This window comes from Haematobia irritans, chromosome 5 (assembly GCF_050003625.1).
Source record: "Haematobia irritans isolate KBUSLIRL chromosome 5, ASM5000362v1, whole genome shotgun sequence".
Taxonomy (NCBI): Eukaryota; Metazoa; Arthropoda; class Insecta; order Diptera; family Muscidae; genus Haematobia; species Haematobia irritans.
Window position 1 is genome coordinate 129399941 of NC_134401.1, and position 20909 is coordinate 129420849.

A 20909-nucleotide genomic window follows, 5' to 3' on the forward strand; every position below is an offset into this window, starting at 1 on the left:
CCACCCTAGTGCGTTAGCCGACTTAAATGTTGAGTCTATAGATTTTGTAGAAGTCTTTCAAAGTCTGTCCAAATCGAGTGATATTTAAATGAATGTATTTGGGACAAACCTTTATATATAGCCCCCAACACATTTGGCGGATGTGATATGGTATCGAAAATTTAGATCTACAAAGTGGTGCAGGGTATAATATAATCGGCCCGACTTTAGACTTTCCTTACTTCTTTTATTATTAAAATGTTTTTATATTTTTTTCAGTGTTCGTTTTGGCGAGCCTTTCAATATGAATGAATGACCAGTAACAACATTGCAATACAAAATTCGAATGAAGTCTCGATGGGGTCGTTCAATATATACGATGCCAATTGATAACCTCATCTTCTAGTTTTGGGTAGATAAAATGAGGTGGCGGTGTTGGTGGACTTGATGATGGTTGAAATGTCTACCAAACTGAGCGAGCGAATGAACGAAAGACTGGTTGCGATGATGATGCGTATGTTTCAATTGCTTTTAGCCTTATCTCATTCACCTCAATCGCAATTCAAACGTTAGTAGTAGTGTTTGGGGACTGTTTCTCCTCCAAGTAGTCTGGGTGTTAAGCTTTATGAAGAAACATCATCGTTTAACATCAAGAATGAATGTTAATGGCGTGATTGTTTAATTGTGCTAAGCGGTTATTAGCTTTAAGTCAAAATCGTGATTGAATGTAGAGTGGCAAGTGTTTTTTTTTTATTATTTTTGTTTTTCTCTTTGAGTAGAGGTGTGTGTGTGTTTTTTATTCATAAATTATTTATTTTATTTTTTAAAGGCGAAAGGGGATTTTTTTGTATTTCCCACCTTGGTGGTTCCATCACACGAGTATTTATGGGGTTTTTAATATGTGCTAATTATTAATATAATTTTTTAATTACCTTTTAAAAGACATCAAAATCTCGGCTTTACTTTCAAATGATATTTATTTGGAATTTTGTATTTGTTTTATGATAAAATCTGTAAAAAAAAAACAATAAACAATTAATAAATTAATAAGTCAATATTTATTTAAATATAAGTTTAAATAGAAATTGTTGTGTTAAATGTTATAAATAGTGTGTTAAATTGTATACATGTATTTTTCGAATCCGACATCAGTGACTATTTCATGCCCTTAGATGTCAAAAGATAAAATTATGCGAAGAAAATGTACCCTTCACTATGGATTGCGTAGAAACTTCTACTGAAAACTGTCATCCACAATCGAATTACTTGGGTTGCGGTAACACTTGCCGATGGCAAGGTATCTTAAAACTTCCTAACACCGTCTTCTAAATTACAAGGTAGTCCATACGTGGTATATATTAAACTCAAAAAGGCCGATTAAATATGTATATATTTAAGTTTAAAGTTTCTATAGAAATAAAATTTTGACAACATTTTCTATAGAAGTAAAATTTGGAAAAAAAATTTCTAAAGAAATAAAATTTGGAAAAAATTTTCTATAGAAATAAAATTTTGACACAATTTTCTATTGAAATAAAATTTTGACAAAATGTTCTATAGAAATAAAATTTTGACAAAATTTTCTATAGAAATAACATTTTGACAATGTTTTCCATAAAAATAAAATTTTGGTAGATTATTTTTGGCTCGAGTGGCAACCATGAATATGAACCGATATGGACCAATTTTTGTGTGATTGGGGATCGGCTATATATAACTATAGACCGATATGGACCAATTTTGGCATGCATATTATCGGCCTTATACTAACACCACGTTGCAAATTTCAACCGGATCGGATAAATTTTGCTCCTCCAAGAGGTTCCGGAGATCAAATCTGGGGAACGGTTTATATGGGGGCTATATATAATTATGGACCGACATGGAGCAATTCTTGCGTGTTTGTTAGAGACCACATTCTAACACCAAGTTCCATATTTCAACCGGATCGGATGAATTTTGCTCCTCCAAGAGGCTCCGGAGGACAAATCTGGGAATCGATTTATATGGGGGCTATGTATAATTATGGAGCGATATGGACCAATTTTTGCATGGTCATTAGAGAACATATACCAACACCATGTACCAAATTTCAGCCGGATCAGATGAAATTTTCGTTTCTTAGAGGCTCCGCAAGCCAAATCGGGGGATCGGTTTATATGGGGGCTATATATAATTATGGACCGATGTGGACTAATTTTTGCATGGTCATTAGAGAACATATACCAATACCATGTACCAAATTTCAGCCGGATCGGATGAAATTTGCTTCTCTTAGAGCGATCGCAAGCCAAAATTGGGGGTCCGTTTATATGGGGGCTATACGTAAAAGTGGACCGATATGGACCAATTTTTGCATGGTTGTTAGAGACCATATACTTACACCATGTACCAAATTTCAGCCGGATCGGATGAAATTTTCGTTTCTTAGAGGCTTCCGCAAGCCAAATTGGGGGATCGGTTTATATGGGGGCTATATATAATTATGGACCGATATGGACCAATTTTTGCATGGTTGTTAGAGACCATATACTAACACCATGTACTAAATTTCAGCCGGATCGGATGAAATTTGCTTCTCTTAGAGCGATCGCAAGCCAAATTTGGTGGTCCGTTTATATGGGGGCTATACGTAAAAGTGGACCGATATGGCCCATTTGCACTACCATCCGACCTACATCAATAACAACTACTTGTGCCAAGTTTCAAGTCGATAGCTTGTTTCGTTCGGAAGTTAGCGTGATTTCAACAGACGGACGGACGGACGGACATGCTCAGATCGACTCAGAATTTCACCACGACCCAGAATATATATACTTTATGGGGTCTTAGAGCAATACTTCGATGTGTTACAAACGGAATGACAAAGTTAATACACCCCCATCCTATGGTGGAGGGTATAAAAACTTGTTGGTGGTTGAACGAAACTGGGATTGAACCCTTGGCCCTTTGTATGAGAGGTAGGTATGCTAACCATTTCACCACGGAGGTTCTATATTATCGAAGCAATAATTTTATCTGCATTTAATCGAATAGCACTCCTTGAAACTGACAGTTCAAGGAAGTAACTCCGTTTAGCTACTATGGAAAATTTCCTTTGCATACTTTTAGGCAATGTAACTGTTCCAAAATCCTATGGTATCACGATGTCTACTCAAATATCGTACCCAATTATATAATATGGATGTGATTTGGGCTCAAAATCTACCAAAAGTATTATAGTTTAGAAGGAATTAATTAAAAAGGAGCAAAATTACAAAAAGGTGGCACAAAAAGGTAAAAAATATGGCACATATAATCACAATAAAAAAAAGTGGCATCATAATGTGTTTCAAGAATTTTTCAATAATGGCGATTTCGATTCTTAAAAAGTGCAGCATTTTCCAAATTGGCTTCAAAATATTAACAACTTGTTCAATAAATTTGGATTTAGGTTTCCATGAAAAGAAATTGAGGGAAAAAGTAGGGTACAACTTTTTCGCAGAAACAAAATTGCTCTCATCTGAGAACTAAAATGTTGGTAAAAGATATCTGTATCCTGGCTAGAAATCAACAATACCAAACTTCAAAAAAAAAAAACAAGTAAGTAAAGTCTAAAGTCCGGCGGGGCCAACTATATTATACCCTTCACCACTATGTAGTCCAACATTTGGGTTACCATCTCAACTACTTCACATTTGCTGGAAGCTATATAAAGGAGACAATCTTTTTACTTCTACAAAATCTCTAGAATTAAAATTTGAATCAGCTAAGGCTATCCAGTTAATTGGAGGAAACTTCCATTGAAAATGGGTCTAAAATATGTAACAGTCTATTCCCTCAACTCTGGTGTACGTATATATGGGAGCTATATGTAATCTGAACCGATTTTGACTAAATTTGACATGTATAGTTAGAGTAATAATTCTGCTATCTATGCGAAATTTCACGTAAATGGGAATATAACTTTGCCCCTCCTGGTCATATGAGTGCAAATCGGACGGAAGATATATATGGGAGCCATATCTAAATCTGAACCGATTTCAAACAAATTTGGCACAATTACCGATACTACTAAACGTACTCCTTGTGCGAAATTTGAAGCAAATCACGGCAAAACCCTGGATTTTGAGGCCATATAAGTTCAAATCGGACGAAAGATATATATAGGAGCTATATCTAAATATAAATCGATTTTGACCATATTTGGTACATACAATAGTTTCGTTAAAATTACCGCTTGTGCAAAATTTGAAGTAACTCAGGGCAAAACTCTGGCTTTTGAGACCATAAAAGTCCAAACCGGGCGAAAGATATATATGGGAGCTATATCTAAATTTGAACCGATTTCAATCAAATTTACCAAGCATTGGTGGAATGTCAATTCTACCCTCTGTGCAAAAGTTCACGAAGATCGGTAGTAAACTTTGGCCTCTGTGGTCATATGAGTCTAAATCGGACGAAAGATATATATGGGAGCTATATCTAAATCTGAACCGATTTGGCTGATATTTTACAAGATTTTCGAGATTCATAAAATATTTGGATGTACGGTATTTCAAGAAAATCGGTTGATAAACAAGGTAACTATGACCAAATCGGGGATAAATATATATGACAACTATATCTAAATCTGAGCCGATTTTTTCCAAAACCAATAGCTTGTCTCTGTCCCAAGAAACGGCTCTATGCCAAATTTGAGGACGATCGGACTTAAATTGCGAGCTGTACTTTGTGCACAAAATTACATATACAGGCAGACGGACAGACAGACAGATAGACAGACAGACGGACATCGCTAAATCGACTCAGAATTTAATTCCAAGCCTATCGGTGTACTAAAAGATGGGTCTATGACCACTATTTCTTGGCGTTACATACAAATGCACAAACTTATTATACCCTGTACCACAGTAGTGGTGAAGGGTATAAAGATCAAAATATTTAGATCGAAGTCATATTTTGTTATGGTATATCATACATGAAATTTATAACCAAATTATGAGTAATGAGTTTTTTGCCTCCCACTGTTCATACGAGTACACTTATAATGAATGACCACATATAAGGCTGTTTATGTCTATTGTAGACTTTTTATTGTCTATTATTATTTTTATAAGTTACACCTCATCAATTTTTCATTGAATTAACAAGCAGCACAACGGTGTTGTTTATTATATTTTCGTTTTGTTTTGTTTCATTTCAAATGTAGAGATATATCTTTGAGTATATAGTTGGGTGAATTTAATTTACTTTGAATTTCAAACAAAAACATTCACGATGATTTGGCAATTTATTGTTAGAAATTGTTAGACACGATAAGAGGTATTTTATAATTGAACTGTATTCTCTGAAAAATAAAATTTAAGGCAATAATACTAGTCAATAGTAATATATGTGTATCGGAAATATGTGAAGTATAGTATGATCGACATTGATGATCTAATACAATTTTTTGATGATTTACAAATTTCGTTAATAATTCTTTAAAATAGTGCTAACCACGTAATTGGGTAGCCGAAAATGTTATTTACGAATTTCTAATTGAGCTTTAACTCATTTTAACATTAACAGACATTATTCTTGTTGTTTAATTTATAATTATATAGAATTTTGTTGTCAAAATTTCTTTGCTATAGGAAAGTTTGTCAAAATTTCTTTGTTATAGAAAATTTTATCAAAATTTCTTTGCTATAGGAAATTTTGTCAAAATGTCTTTGCTACAGGAAATTTGATCAAAACTTCTTAACTCTAAGAAAATTTGATCACAATGTCGTTGTTCTACGATTTTTTTTTTTCAAATGTCTTTGCTATATGAAATTTTGTCAAAATGTCTTTGCTATAGGAAATTTTGTCAAAATTTCTTTGCTATAGGAAATTTAGCCAAAATTTCTTTGTGAAGTACAGTAGGAAACATTATCAAAATTTCTCTACTGTAGGAAATTTTGTCAAAATTTCTTTGTTCTATGAAATTTTATCTCAGTTTCTTCTTTGCTGTAGAAACATTTTCAAAATTTCTTTGCTATACGAAATTTCTTCGTTATAGAAAATGTTATCAAAATCACCTTGCGATAGGAAATTTTGTCAAAATTCCTTTGGAAATTTGGTAAAATGTCGTTACTATGAGAAATTTTATCAACAATTATTTGCTGCAAAAAATTTTGTCAATTTTTTTTTTGCTATGGAAAATTTTGTCAAAATTTCTTTGTTACAGAAAATTTTGTCAAAATTCCATTTCAATCAGATTTTTTATACCCTTCACCACTACTGTGGTACAGGGTATAATAAGTTTGTGCATTTGTATGTAACGCCAAGAAATATTGGTCATAGACCCATCTTTTAGTATACCGATCGGCTTAGAATTAAATTCTGAGTCGATTTAGCGATGTCCGTCTGTCTGTCTGTCCGTCTGTCTGTATATGTAATTTTGTGCACAAAGTACAGCTCGCAATTTAAGTCCGATCGTCCTCAAATTTGGCATAGGGCCGTTTCTTGGGACAGAGACAATCGCTATTGGTTTTGGAAAAAATCGGGTCAGATTTAGATATAGCTGCCATATATATTTATCCCCGATTTGATCATAGTTAGCGTGTTTATCAACCGATTTTCTTGAAATACCGTACATCCAAATATTTTATGAGTCTCGAAAATCTTGCACAAGGGGTACGTTTAATAGTATCGTTATGTGTGTCAAATTTTGTTAAAATCGGTTCAGATTTAGATATAGCTCACATATATATCTTTCGCCCGATTTGGACTTATATGGTCTCAAAAGCCCGAGTTTTACCCTGGCTTGCTTCAAATTTTGCACAAGCGGTACTTTTAACGATACTATTGTATGTGCTAAATATGGTCAAAATCGATTCAGATTTAGATATAGCTCCCTTATATATCTTTCGTCCGATTTGAACTTATATGGCCTCAAAATCCAGGGTTTTGCCGTGATTTGCTTCAAATTTCGCACAAGGAGTACGTTTAGTAGTATTGGTATTTGTGCCAAATTTGGTTAACATCGGTTCAGATTTAGATATGGCTCCCATGTATATCTTCCGTCCGATTTGCACTCATATGACCAGGGGGGGGCCAAAGTTATCCCATTTACGTGAAATTTCGCATAGATAGCAGAATTATTATTCTAACTATACATGTCACATTTAGTCAAAATCGGTTCAGATTATATATAGCTCCCATATATACGTACACCAGAGGTTTAAAATTTTAATTCTAGAGATTTTGTAGAAGTAAAAAAATTGTCTCCTTTATATAGCTTCCACCAAATGTGAAGTAGTTGAGATGGTAACACAAATTTTGGCCTACATAGGGGTGAAGGGTATAATATAGTCGGCCCCGCCCGACTTTAGACTTTACTTACTTGTTTTTAAATTTCTTTGTTTCATAAAATTTTGTCAAAGTTCCATTTCAATCAGAAATTTTATCAAAATTTATTTAGTAAAGGAACACCAAAAAGTTTTTCAGCGGTGGATTATCCCACCTCAGTAATGCTGGTGACATTTCTGAGGGTTTCAAAACTTCTCTAAGTGGTTTCACTGCAATGGAACGCCGTTCGGACTCGGCTATAAAAAGGAGATCCTTTGTCATTGAGCTTAACATGGAATCGGGCAGCAATCAGTGATAAGAGAGAAGTTCATCAATGTGGTATCACAATGGACTGAATAGTCTAAGTGAGTCTGATACATCGGGCTGCCACCTAACCTAACCTTGGTAAAGGAAATTTTATCAAAATATCTTTACAGTAGGAAATTTAATTAAAATTTCTTTAATGTAGGAAATATAGTCAACATTTGGTTGCTAAAGGGAATTTTATCACAATTTCTTTGCTATAGAAAATGTTGCCAAAATTTCTTTGTGAAGTACAGTAGGAAACTTTATCAAAATTTCTTTACTGAAGGAATCTATGAAATTTTATCGAAGTTTCTTCTTTGCTGTAGAAAAATTTTCAAAATTTTGTTGCTATACGAAATTTTGTCAAAATTTCTTCGCTATAGAAAATTTTTGTTATAGGAAATTTTTGTTATAACAGGTTGGCTGATAAGTCCCCGGTCTAACAAAGAAAGACACATTTTTTTGTCAAAATTCGTTTTTATTATTCAACATAGTTCGCTTCAAGAGCGATACAACGATTATAACGACCTTCCAATTTTTTGATACCATTTTGGTAGTACTCCTTCGGTTTTGCCTCAAAATAGGCCTCAGTTTCGGCGATCACCTCTTCATTGCAACCAATTTTTTTCCCTGCGAGCATCCTTTTGAGGTATGAGAACAAGAAAAAGTCGCTGGGGCCAGATCTGGAGAATACGGTGGATGGGGTAGCAATTCGAAGCCCAATTCATGAATTTTTGCCATCGTTTTCAATGACTTGTGGCACGGTGCATTGTCTTGGTGGAACAACACTTTTTTCTTCTTCATATGGGGCCGTTTTGCCGCGATTTCGACCTTCAAACGCTCCAATAACGCCATATAATAGTCACTGTTGATGGTTTTGCCCTTCTCAAGATAATCGATAAAAATTATTCCATGCGCATTCCAAAAACAGAGGCTATTAATTTGCCAGCGGACTTTTGAGTCTTTCCACGCTTCGGAGACGGTTCACCGGTCGCTGTCCACTCAGCCGACTGTCGATTGGACTCAGGAGTGTAGTGATGGAGCCATGTTTCATCCATTGTCACATATCGACGGAAAAACTAGGATGTATTACGAGTTAACAGCTGCAAACACCGCTCAGAATCATCAACACGTTGTTGTTTTTGGTCAAATGTGAGCTCGCGCGGCACCCATTTTGCACAGAGCTTCCGTATATCCAAATATTGATTAATGATATGACCAACACGTTCCTTTGATATCTTTAAGGCCTCTGCTATCTCGATCAACTTCATTTTACGGTCATTCAAAATCTTTTTTGGTGGATTTTGTTGATGTTTTCGTCGGTAACCACCTCTTTCGGGCGTCCACTGCGTTCACCGTCCTCCGTGCTCATTTCACCACGCTTGCATTTTGCATACCAATCAATTATTGTTGATTTCCCTGGGGCAGAGTCCGGAAACTCATTATCAAGCCAAGTTTTTGCTTCCACCGTATTTTTCCCCTTCAGAAAACAGTATTTTATCAAAACACGAAATTCCTCTTTTTCCATTTTTTTCACAATAACAAAAGTTGCTTCACTCACAAACTAATTGACTTACAGACGTCAAATTTTGACACGAATCATTTGAAGGTTGGTACTATATAAAAATAATATGCATTTAATACTAGCGACGCCATCTATGTGTCAGACCGGGGACTTATCAGCCAAACTTATAAGAAAATTTGATTACAATGTCGTTGTTCTAGGATTTTTTACAAAATGTCTTTGCTATAGGAAATTTTGTCAAAATGTCTTTGCTATAGGAAATTTTGTCAAAATTTCTTTGCTATTTATATATTTATTTGTGAAGTACAGCAGGAAACTTTGTCAAAATTTCTCTATTGTAGGAAAATTTGTCAAAATTGCTGTAGGAAAATTTTCAAAATTTCTTTGCTATACGAAATTTTGTCAAAATTTCTGTGCTATAGGAAATTTTGTCAAAATTCATTTGATCAAAATTTCTTCGCTATAGGAAATTTTGTATTTATTTGTGAAGTCCAGCAGGAAACTTTGTCAAAATTTCTCTATTGTAGGAAAATTTTCAAAATTTCTTTGCTATACGAAATTTTGTCAATTTTCTGTGCTAATTTTGTCAAAATTCCTTTGATCAAAATTTCTTCGCTATAGGAAATTTTGTATTTATTTGTGAAGTACAGCAGGAAACTTTTTCAAAATTTCTCTATTGTAGGAAATTTTGTCAAAATTGCTGTAGGAACATTTAAAAAATTTCTTTGCTATACGAAATTTTGTCAAAATTTCTGTGCTATAGGAAATTTTGTCAAAATTCCTTTGATCAAAATTTCTTTGCTATAGGAAATTTTGTCAAAATTTCGTTGCTATAGGAAATTTTGTCAAAATTTCTTTGCTACAGGAAATTTTGCCAAAATTTCTTCGCTATAGGAAATTTTGTAAAAATTTCTTTGCTACAAGAAATTTTGTCAAAATTTCTTTGCTATAGGAAATTTTGTAAAAATTTCGTTGCTACAGGAAATTTTGCCAAAAATTTCTTTGTTACACAAAATTTTGTCAAAATTTCTTTGCTATAGGAAATTTGATAAAAATTTCTTTTCTTTAGGAAATTTGGTCAAAATTTCTTTGCTATACAAAATTTTGTCAAAATTTCTTTGCTACACGAAATTTGATCAAAATTTCTTCGTTATAAGTAATTTTGTCAACATTTCTCTGCTATAGGAAATTTTGCCAACATTTCTTTCTATAGGACATTTTGTCAAAATTTCTTTACTATAGGAAATGTTGGCAAAATTACTTTGCTATGGGAAATATTGTAAAAATTTCTTTGCTTTAGGAAATTTGGTCAAAATTTCTTTGCTATAGGAAGTTTGTCAAAATTTCTTTGCTACAGGAAATTTGGTCAAAATTTCTTTACTTCAGAAATTTGATCAAAATTTCGTAATTATGAAGAAATTGAATAAAGAATTTGAATTGAAATGAATTGAATTGAATTGAAAGTAATTGTGTCAACATTTCTTTGCTATACGAAATTTTGTCAACATTTCTTTGCTATAGGATATTTTGTAAAAATTTCTTTGTTCAAGGAATTTTCGTCAAAATTTCTTTGCTATATGATTTTTTTTCAAAATTTCTTTGCTTTAAAAATATTGTCAATATTTCTTTGCTATAAAAATTTGCTATAGAAAATTTCGTCAAAATTTCTTTGCTATAGGAAACTTGATAAAAATTTCTTTGGAAAATTCTTAGGATTTGTTTTTTCAAAATTTCTTTGCTATAGGAAATTTTGTTAAAATTTCATTGCTATAGCAAATTTTGTCAAAAATTTTTTTTTGTTAAAGGAATTTGCGTCAAAATTTCTTTGCTATAGGAAATTTTGTCAAAATTTATTTGCTATAAAAATATTGTCAAAATGTCTTTGCTATAAAAATTTTGTCAACATTTCGTTGCTATAAAAAATGTTGTCAACATTTCTTTGACATAGGGAATTTTGTCAATATTTCTTTGCTAGAGGAAATTTTGCCAAAATTTCTTTGATATAGTAATTTTGTCAACATTTCTTTGCCATAGGAAATTTTGTCAAAATTTCTTAGCTATAAAAATATTGTCAATATTTCTTTGCTATAGGAAATTTTGTCAAAATTTCGTTGCTATAAAAAATGTTGTCAACATTTCTTTGACATTTGAATTTTGTCAATATTTCTTTGCTAGAGGAAATTTTGCCAAAATTTCTTTGCTATAGGAATTTTTGTCAACATTTCTTTGCCATAGGAAATTTTGTCAAAATTTCTTTGTATAAAAATATTGTCAATATTTCTTTGCTATAGGAAATTTTGTCAAAATTTCTTTGCTATAGGATATTTTATAAAAATTTCTTTGGAAAATTCTTAGGAATTTTTGTCAAAATTTCTTTGCTATAGGAAATTTTGCCAAAATTTCTTTGCTATAAAAATATTGTCAATATTTCTTTGCTATAAAAATTTGCTATAAGAAATTTTGTCAAAATTTCTTTGCTATAGGATATTTTATAAAACTTTCTTTGGAAAATTCTTAGGAAATTTTGTCAAATATTCTTTGCTATACGAAATTTTATCAAAATTTCTTCGCCATAGGAAATTTTGTCAAAATTTCGTTGCTATAGGAAATTTTGTCAAATATTCTTTGCTATACGAAATTTTATCAAAATTTCTTCGCCATAGGAAATTTTGTCAAAATTTCGTTGCTATAGGAAATTTTGTCAAAATTTATTTGCTACAGGAAATTTTGTCAAAATTTCTTTGTTATAGGAAAAATATTTTTGCTATAGGAAATTTGGTCAACATTTCTTTGCTATAAGAAATTTTGTCAAAATTTATTTGCTACAGGAAATTTTGTTAAAATTTCTTTGTTATAGGAAAAACATTTTTGCCCAAGGTAATTTTGTCAAAATTTCTTTGCTATAGGCAATTTTGTCAAAATTTCTTTGCTAAAGGAAATTTTTTCAAAATTTCTTTGCTAAAGGATTTTTTTTTTAATTTCTTTGCTATAGGCAATTTTGTCAAAATTTCTTTGTGAAGTAAAATATGAACTCACTTTTGCCCTCTACTGTTAATACATGTAATATATTTTAACATGCAACATTATTGTGTATTAATCGGTCTAGACTTAAATCTACCAAATTCATTTAATACATTGCATTAATGCACTTTTACGAATTTTTCGATATTTTAAGATATATGACGAAATCTAAAACACAAAGGTGAGTAAGTTTTTCTTCTCATTGCACTAAAATAATTTCCAATTATAAATGCAATAATGAAATCATATTTATATGTAAGGTAAAACCCCCATATTGCTGCTTAGAATATGCAGTGGGTTTGCATTTTGATTTATTTTTTTTTTTCTAATGAATTTTGTTAAAATGGAAAACAAATAAAATAACGCATAACAACTGACAGTTGACAGTCGTACGTCATCATCCTGTAATGAATGACTCTTTAAACAGACCGGATTGAAACGTCATCGTGGGTTTTTATTGACCGCTTTTTTTTGGATTTTGGTTGAATCACACAAACACGAGTAGCCTTTAATACTCTAACCAAGTGAATTTTATATTCACGCTAAAAGCGAGTGGTTAATTTTGCTGTCATACTGGAAGAGAGTGTGCGATTGTGTTGTGCCAGTCACGGGCTTTAGTTTTTTTTTTCTTCTTCTAGTTTTTCTGTTGTGTTAATCTCTTGATTGTCTGTCCAAATGAAGGGCATTTACAATCGGTGATTGAGAGATGGAGAGTGTATAACTGAATGTGTTTAGAATCAGTGAAGATTAAAATGTTACTCGTAATTGTATTTGCACAAACATTTAATTATATATTTAGTTTAGTGACAACTTAATTTCACTAAACTAAATAATAGGGTTTCAAAGGCTGGGCGGATAAGCACACACGACTTTATCTACTTAATCCCAGCAAAAAAAGCGTCGCCAAAAAAGTAATGAAAATGTTCTTTTTGGATCCGGAAGTGGTGCAAAATTGACTCAGAAGCGATGAATTTAACATGGGCTTGTCATAGGACGGAAGTCCTCCATTTCAACAGCCGTTGCACTCACTTCTTTAGGTGTGATCCGAATTTAATGTTTTGGATGTAAATTAAAAAATTCTGTGATATTTTGTCAAATAAATAGTTTTTATAATTTTTTATAATTTTTTATAATTTTTAATGGATTTTAACGCTTGTCGGAAACGTTTGACCTCAAATATTTTCAAAAATTCAGAATTTTTCAGATTGGATTTAGCATTTTTGTCGACAAATTTTAAATGATTTGTACCATTCTATGAATTCTTACTCTGTTTTTAACCTATTTGAAACAAAAAATTATCCATTAAAAGTATAACAAAAAAAAAAAACAAGTTATAAAAAATTGAATTAAAAGAATTTCCTGGGTAGTTAAAATAAAGAACATCATTGGGAGTGCATCTTCTGGAAGTGCTTTTAAAGTTGTGCCTTTGGAAGAACTTCCAAATTTTTTTGCTGGGATATTATAATGTTTTCCTACATATATATAAAGAAGCTCAGTTAAACATATAAAATTAATTTAATCTTCCCTTTGAAGTGAAGTCTTCAAGAACTATGACTTCAACACTAATTTTTGTATTACGTTGTGGTTTAAGACCCTAAGCGAGTTTTTAGTTAGCATAATTAAAACAAAAAAGGTTATCCAATCTCTATATTACATAACAGTTAAACCTTGTAAATGTTGTAATTAAATTTAACCGCTTTATTTAAAGTAGTAGTAATAATAGTATTATGCTTACAAGTCATGTATGTTTATACAAGTATATATTGTTTAAATTGTTAAATTATTTTTGTATATAATGGGATATACGAGTGAAAAAGTGGAACTTTGTACTTTTATGAACTTTAGTTTTTCTCACATCAATTTTATTGCAGAGTTTTTATATTACATGATTATGAAGTCTACTACATTAACTTGCTAAATTTCAAATTGTGTCTAATTATAAGACTAAGAAAATTGGAGAAAGAACATAATAAGTATACATATGGTTTATAAGAAATCCAGTCAGTTGAAAATATGACTAACGTTTTGCATGGGCTAGATGACGTATTTTGACATCACATGCGCAATTTTAACCCAAATGAATGAATAATGCGGCCCCCAAGCAATTCAAGAAGTCTCACCTGTAGAGCTGTTTATATCCGAACTTCATACACAACAAAAATTTGTGTGAAGTTTCAAACCATCATCTTGTTTCGTTCGGAGCGTAAGCGTAATTTTATCAGACGGAAGGACAAAGATAAAAACATTTCATAAATAATCGTAATACAGTATGTGGGCAAACCATATTTTAAATATAGCAGAAATGGCTAGATTTATAGCTAATAGCAATTTCACAATTTTCTAGCAACTCTAAATGAATAATAGGTATAAAATAGCTTAATTGGCATCACTGTTGCTGTGAGCAGCCGTTACGACCAGTGGTCGCTTTCCGCTCGTATTCATCAATCGCGGGGTTAAAATATACGCAGAGAAGGTATATGATCACCCCAAAAATGTTTCACGAGCAAATTGTGGAGACAAAGATCATCCCTGTGCGAAGACACAACTAACAGGTTGGCTGATAAGTCCCCGGTCTGACACATAGATGACGTCGCTAGTATTAAATGCATATTATTTTTATATAGTACCAACCTTCAAATGATTCGTGTCAAAATTTGGCGTTTGTAAGTCAATTAGTTTGTGAGATAGAGCGTCTTTTGTGAAGCAACTTTTGTTATTGGGAAAAATGGAAAAAAGGAATTTCGCGTTTTGATAAAATACTGTTTTCTGAAGGGGGAAAATACGGTGGAAGCAAAAACTTGGCTTGATAATGAGTTTCCGGACTCTGCCCTGGTGAAATGAAATGAAATGAGCACGGAGGACGGTGAACGCAGTGGACGCCCGAAAGAGGTGGTTACCGACGAAAACATCAAAATGATTTTGAATGACCGTAAAATGAAGTTGATCGAGATAGCAGAGGCCTTAAAGATATCAAAGGAACGTGTTGGTCATATCATTCATCAATATTTGGATATGCGGAAGCTCTGTGCAAAATAGGTGCCGCGCGAGCTCACATTTGACCAAAAACAACAACGTGTTGATGATTCTGAGCGGTGTTTGCAGCTGTTAACTCGTAATAAACCCGAATTTTTCCGTCGATATGTGACAATGGATGAAATATGGCTCCATCACTACTCTCCTGGGTCCAATCGACAGTCGGCTGAGTGGACAGCGACCGGTGAACCGTCTCCGAAGAGTGTAAAGACTCAAAAGTCCGCTGGCAAAGTAATGGCCTCTGTTTTTTGGGATGCGCATGGAATAATTTTTATCGATTATCTTGAGAAAGGAAAAACCATCAACAGTGACTATTATATGGCGTTATTGGGTCGAAATCGCGTCAAAACGGCCCCATATGAAGAAGAAAAAAAATTGAGAACGATGGCAAAAATTCATGAATTGGGCTTCGAATTTCTTCCCCACCCACCGTATTCTCCAGATCTGGCCCCCAGCGACTTTTTCTTGTTCTCAGACCTCAAAAAGATGCTCGCAGGGAAAAAATTTGGATGCAATGAAGAGGTGATCGCCGAAACTGAGGCCTAGTTTGAGGCAAAACCGAAGGAGAACTACTAAAATGGTTTCAAAAAATTGGAAGGTCATTATGATCGTTGTAACGCTCTTGAAGGGAACTATGTTGAACAATAAAAACGAATTTTGACAAAGAAATGTGTTTTTCTTTGTTAGACCGGGGACTTATCAGCCTACCTGTTACATGTTGCCAAAGCAATATATCCTGGGTTGTTATCGCAGTAATCATCCAAACCACCATCTGATGGATACACAACCACCACCCAGGAATGTAAGGGTTGATATACATCATCTAGATCGCGAGATCTTACGCTACAAAAGAGAGCCTCTAGGGTAGGTTAGGTTAGGTGGCAGCCCGATGTATCAGGCTCACTTAGACTATTCAGTCCATTGTGATACCACATTGGTGAACTTCTCTCTTATCACTGAGTGCTGCCCGATTCCATGTTGAGCTCAATGACAAGGGACCTCATTTTTATAGCAGAGTCCGAACGGCGTTCCACACTGCAGTGAAACCACTTAGAGAAGCTTTGAAACCCTCAGAAATGTCACCAGCATTACTGAAGTGGGATAATCCACCGCTGAAAAACTTTTTGGTGTTCGGTCGAAGCAGGAATCGAACCCACAACCTTGTGTATGCAAGGCAGGGTTGGCCTGTCGCAAACTGTGACTTTTGCGACATACGTTTACGACGGTATAATACGTATGTCGCAAAAGTCGTAAACCTAATGTAAAAAACATAATTTTGAATTAAAGAAATTGTGAATATTTTTTAATTTAATTTAGGGCTTCCCGATGAAAGGGATGAAAAAATGCTATGTTCAAAACTCCACTAGTTTTACATCTCTCATTCGCAACTCCAAACTATTCTTGGTTTGCGTGGTCCATAATGTCAACCTAAGCCTTAGTTGCATCAGCGAATGACTGGCTACAATTTTGAAAAATTTTAATTAGTATGGAAATTGGCTCTAATAAGCCAAAACGTGATTTTATAAAATTCTCTCTAAACAAAAATTCACTTTTGCAAGACTCAAGTAGTCTTCTTTCCTTCTAGTTTCTGTAGAAATTTTGGAAAGAAAGGATGATCGAATACCGGCCGTCAAGTAGTTCATTGTAATTTCGGCTTGGAGCCTCCAATTGAAATAACTCTATTCTCAAGTTTTTTTAAACTCGTTAATAACTTCCTGATAATTTAAATTTTTCGCACATATCATCATGTTGAATATCATTCGCTGCCTAGCTGAAGGGGCTGAAGTATTTTGAGTTTGCGACGTTTGCTACTTTTCTTACATTTACGACGCGTATGTGACGTTTACAACTTTGCGATAATCTCAAACCTAAAATAGCTTAATACAGACCATCTCTGATGCAAGGCGGGCATGCTAACCATTGCACCACGGTGGCTCCCGGAGGCATGGAGCCTCTAGATCAAGCAGCGTATCAGGGAGGTTTGAACAGGTTTCATGAGCTGAAGCGGTGAAAAGCTACACTGAAAAAAATTTCCGTAGTTAAACTAACGCTAAATTAAACTTATTTTTATTGGAAAAAAAATTATTTGCTTGTAGTTAAATTGTATTATTTTTATCGAAATTTTCTACCACTTAATGAAATCTTACTTTTTTAAGTATGTGTCAAAAATTTTATGAACTAAACGTGAGTATAAAGTTCAATGACCGTACACATAAATTCAATATGAACTAAAACAAATGAAAGTTTTCGTACGATTCCCAAAAATAGTAAGAATGAACTACTGTATGGTTAAAATGGCCATGATTTGGCGCCAATGATTTTCTTTACTTTTAGTTAATTTTTTTCTTCTATGAGATGATGTAATTTCGTGAACTGCAGTTAAAAAGTACAACAGGACATAACAATTTCCTGGTTATAACAACGCTTTGTGGAAATCTCAAAATGTGGAGTAAAATTTAGTTCAATTTTTCTGCGAGGTAGTTTATTCTTCCTATAAAACAGTTCACTTTTTTTTTCGGTGTACAAAGTTAATCCTGTTCTCGGAGTCCGTCCACCGCCCATAGCAACGGAGGACAAAAGACCTCTCACGGCAGACTAGGGTAGTTTTAGCCCAATTGAGATCAGGCAAGTGTAGCCGCCTCAATTCCTACTTATCTGTGATTGATACCAGCGTAGCTGACCAATTTGCAACCAAGGGCCACACGACACGCGTCATCTTTTCTCTTGCCCAGCCAAAACAACCCGACTTACCACCAGGTCACTCTGGACACACCCCACCTTAGTCGTAGAGTTCCTCGATCTGGACACAAGCCGAAGTACCAAGCGTATAACATAAAAATGAATTAAATCACAATAAACTGTTACAACAACACGAGCAAATTGTTTTTTTTTTTTTTTTTTGGACGATGATCATAGCAAATTTTTGTGGCAAAAGTTTTCTTTTCTCGGACAAACATATACATGGTTGCCGAAATCAGATACATAATTTTCGTGAAAAATAAAATTTTTTGCGACAAAAATTTGCCATGTTCATCATCCAAAAATAAAATTTTGCTCTTGAAACATTTTTGGGGTGATCATATTCCTTCTCTGCGTGTATTTTGGCCCCGCGATTGATGAATACAAGTCCTTTCAATATTGAAGCCCTTAACAGACAAACACTTTGGCAGCAGACCATGGACATTCCATGGTCTGCTGGACATTCCATGGACATTCCAACAGGGTTCGGCATCATAGTACTCAGCAAGTTCCAACTAAACAGAAGGCTTGAATAGGAGGTTGCTCGCTACATTTCCACCGTACAGTGACCACCAAAATCTCCGAAACTCAATCCGTTGAACTTTTGCATTTTTGAGAGTGAAATGAAATGGGTCAAAATACCGCTCAAATTCAAAAGTTTGGCGACTTAAAACGTCTTTTACTGATAGTAATTCTGGGGGGCTATATTTTTTTCTGTAGGGGGCTTAACACATCTAGACCTCCTAGATACGCCAATGATTCTTGGTATAAATGATATTGCGTTCAAAAACTCATTGCCAATGGCCTTTTTCCGCCAATGACTACAGTACTAAAAAGTTGCAATATACCATAAAAAAGGGTTCGTAAATGTATCTCTAAATGCAATATTTATGGAATCTTTGATTTTCTATAATCCCTACATTATTCTTTGATGAATACCCCAGAGCATAGAATAAAATTTTATCAGGCTCCGTGTACAATTCCTCAGAATATTTCAATTGTCCCATTATCATTGCACAATTCTAAGAATTCGGGCAATTGTTAACCAGTCCTTAAGTGCATATCAACGTCATATCATATTCTTAGCTCGTCCATATTTTTCATTACAAATCAGAAATTTTCCAAAAAACTAGCAGAAATAAACAACACGTGATTTTCATTCATTTGATACTCAATTTCCCTTTAATTCCCTAAAGAATTTATAGCTTTTTAGCCCACTCCCTATTCTTCCTACCACTGTTGGATTATCAGTATTCATAGAATGCCGCTATAATATGACGTTATTTTTTTTATACCCTCCACCATAGGATGGGGGTATATTAACTTTGTCATTCCGTTTGTAACACATCGAAATATTGCTCTAAGACCCCATAAAGTATATATATTCTGGGTCGTGGTGAAATTCTGAGTCGATCTAAGCATGTCCGTCCGTCCGTCCGTCCGTCTGTCCGTCTGTCCGGCTGTCCGTCCGTCTGTGGAAATCACGCTAACTTCCGAACGAAACAAGCTATCGACTTGAAACTTGGCACAAGTAGTTGTTATTGATATAGGTCGGATGGTATTGAAAATCAGCCATATCGGACCACGTTTACGTATAGCCCCCATATAAACCGATCCCCAAATTTGGCTTGGGGAGCCTCCCGGAGCAGCAAAATTCATCCGATCCGGTTGAAATTTGGTACCTGATGTTAGTATATGGCCTCTAACAACCATGTAAAAATTGGTCCATATCGGTCCATAATTATATATAGCCCCCATATAAACCGATCCCCAGATTTGACCTCAGGAGCCTATTGGAGGGGAAAAATTCATCCGATCCGGTTGAAATGTGGTACCTGATGTTAGTATACGGTCTCTAACAACCATGCAAAAATTGGTCCATATCGGTCCATAATTATATATAGCCCCCATATAAACCGATCCCCAGATTTGACCTCCGGAGCCTATTGGAGGGGCAAAATTCATCCGATCCTGTTGAAATTTGGTACCTGATGTTAGTATACGGCCTCTAACAACCATGCAAAAATTGGTCCATATCGGTTCATAATTATATATAGCTCCCATATAAACCGATCCCCAGATTTGACCTCAGGAGCCTCTTGGAGGAGCGAAATTCATCCGATCCAGTTGAAATTTGGTACATGGTGTTAGTATATGGTATCTAACAACCATGCAAAAATTGGTCCATATCGGTCCATAATTATATATAGCAAAAGTCATCCGATGCGGTTGAAATTTGGTACATTTTGTCAATATATGGCCTCTAACAGCCATGTAAAAATTGGTCAATATCGGTCTTTAGTTATATATAGCCGATGACTTATTACACAAAAATTGGTCCATATCGCCAAAAATAATCTACCAAAACTTTATTTCCATAGAAAATTTTGTCAAATTTTATTACTATAGAAAGTTGTGTCAAAATTTCATTTCTATAGAAAGTTTTGTCAAACGTTTATTTCTATAGAAATGTTTGTCAAAATTTTATTTCCATAGAAAGTTTTGTCAAAATTTTATTTTTATAGAAAATTTTGTAAAAAATTTATTTCTGTAGAAAATTTTGTCAACATTTTATTTCTATACAAAATTTTGTCAACATTTTACTTCCATAGAAAATTTTGTCAACATTTTATTTCTATAGAAAATTTTGTCAAGTTTTTATTTCTATAGAAAATTTTGTCAAAATGTTATTTCTATAAAAGATTTTGTCAAGTTTTCATTTCTATAGAAAATTTTGTCAAACTATATTATATACGTATTTAATCGGCCTTTTTTTGTTTAATATATACCCCGTATGGGCTATCTTACAATTTTGAAGACAGTGTTAAAAAGTTTTACGATACCTTGCCATCGGCAAGTGTTATCGCAACCCAAGTAATTCGATTGTGGATGACAGCCTTTAGTAGAAGTTCCTACGCAATCCATGGTGGAGGGTACATAAGATTCGGCCTGGCCGAACTTACGGCCGTATATACTTGTTTTTTTTTTAATTTTATTATTATTATTTTTT

General features: G+C 33.8%; 1 protein-coding gene across 3 annotated transcripts in view; it reads right to left on the reverse strand.

Annotated features, from left to right (window-relative positions):
* wdp (Leucine rich repeat protein windpipe) overlaps positions 1–20909 on the reverse strand; it is a 191976-nt gene that overhangs the window by 114861 nt on the left and 56206 nt on the right. For all 3 annotated transcript variants that reach the window (XM_075313379.1, XM_075313381.1, XM_075313380.1), the window contains exon 3: positions 912–990. The gene's annotated coding sequence lies outside the window, so the exon portion shown is untranslated. The remainder of the gene's footprint in view (positions 1–911; positions 991–20909) is intronic.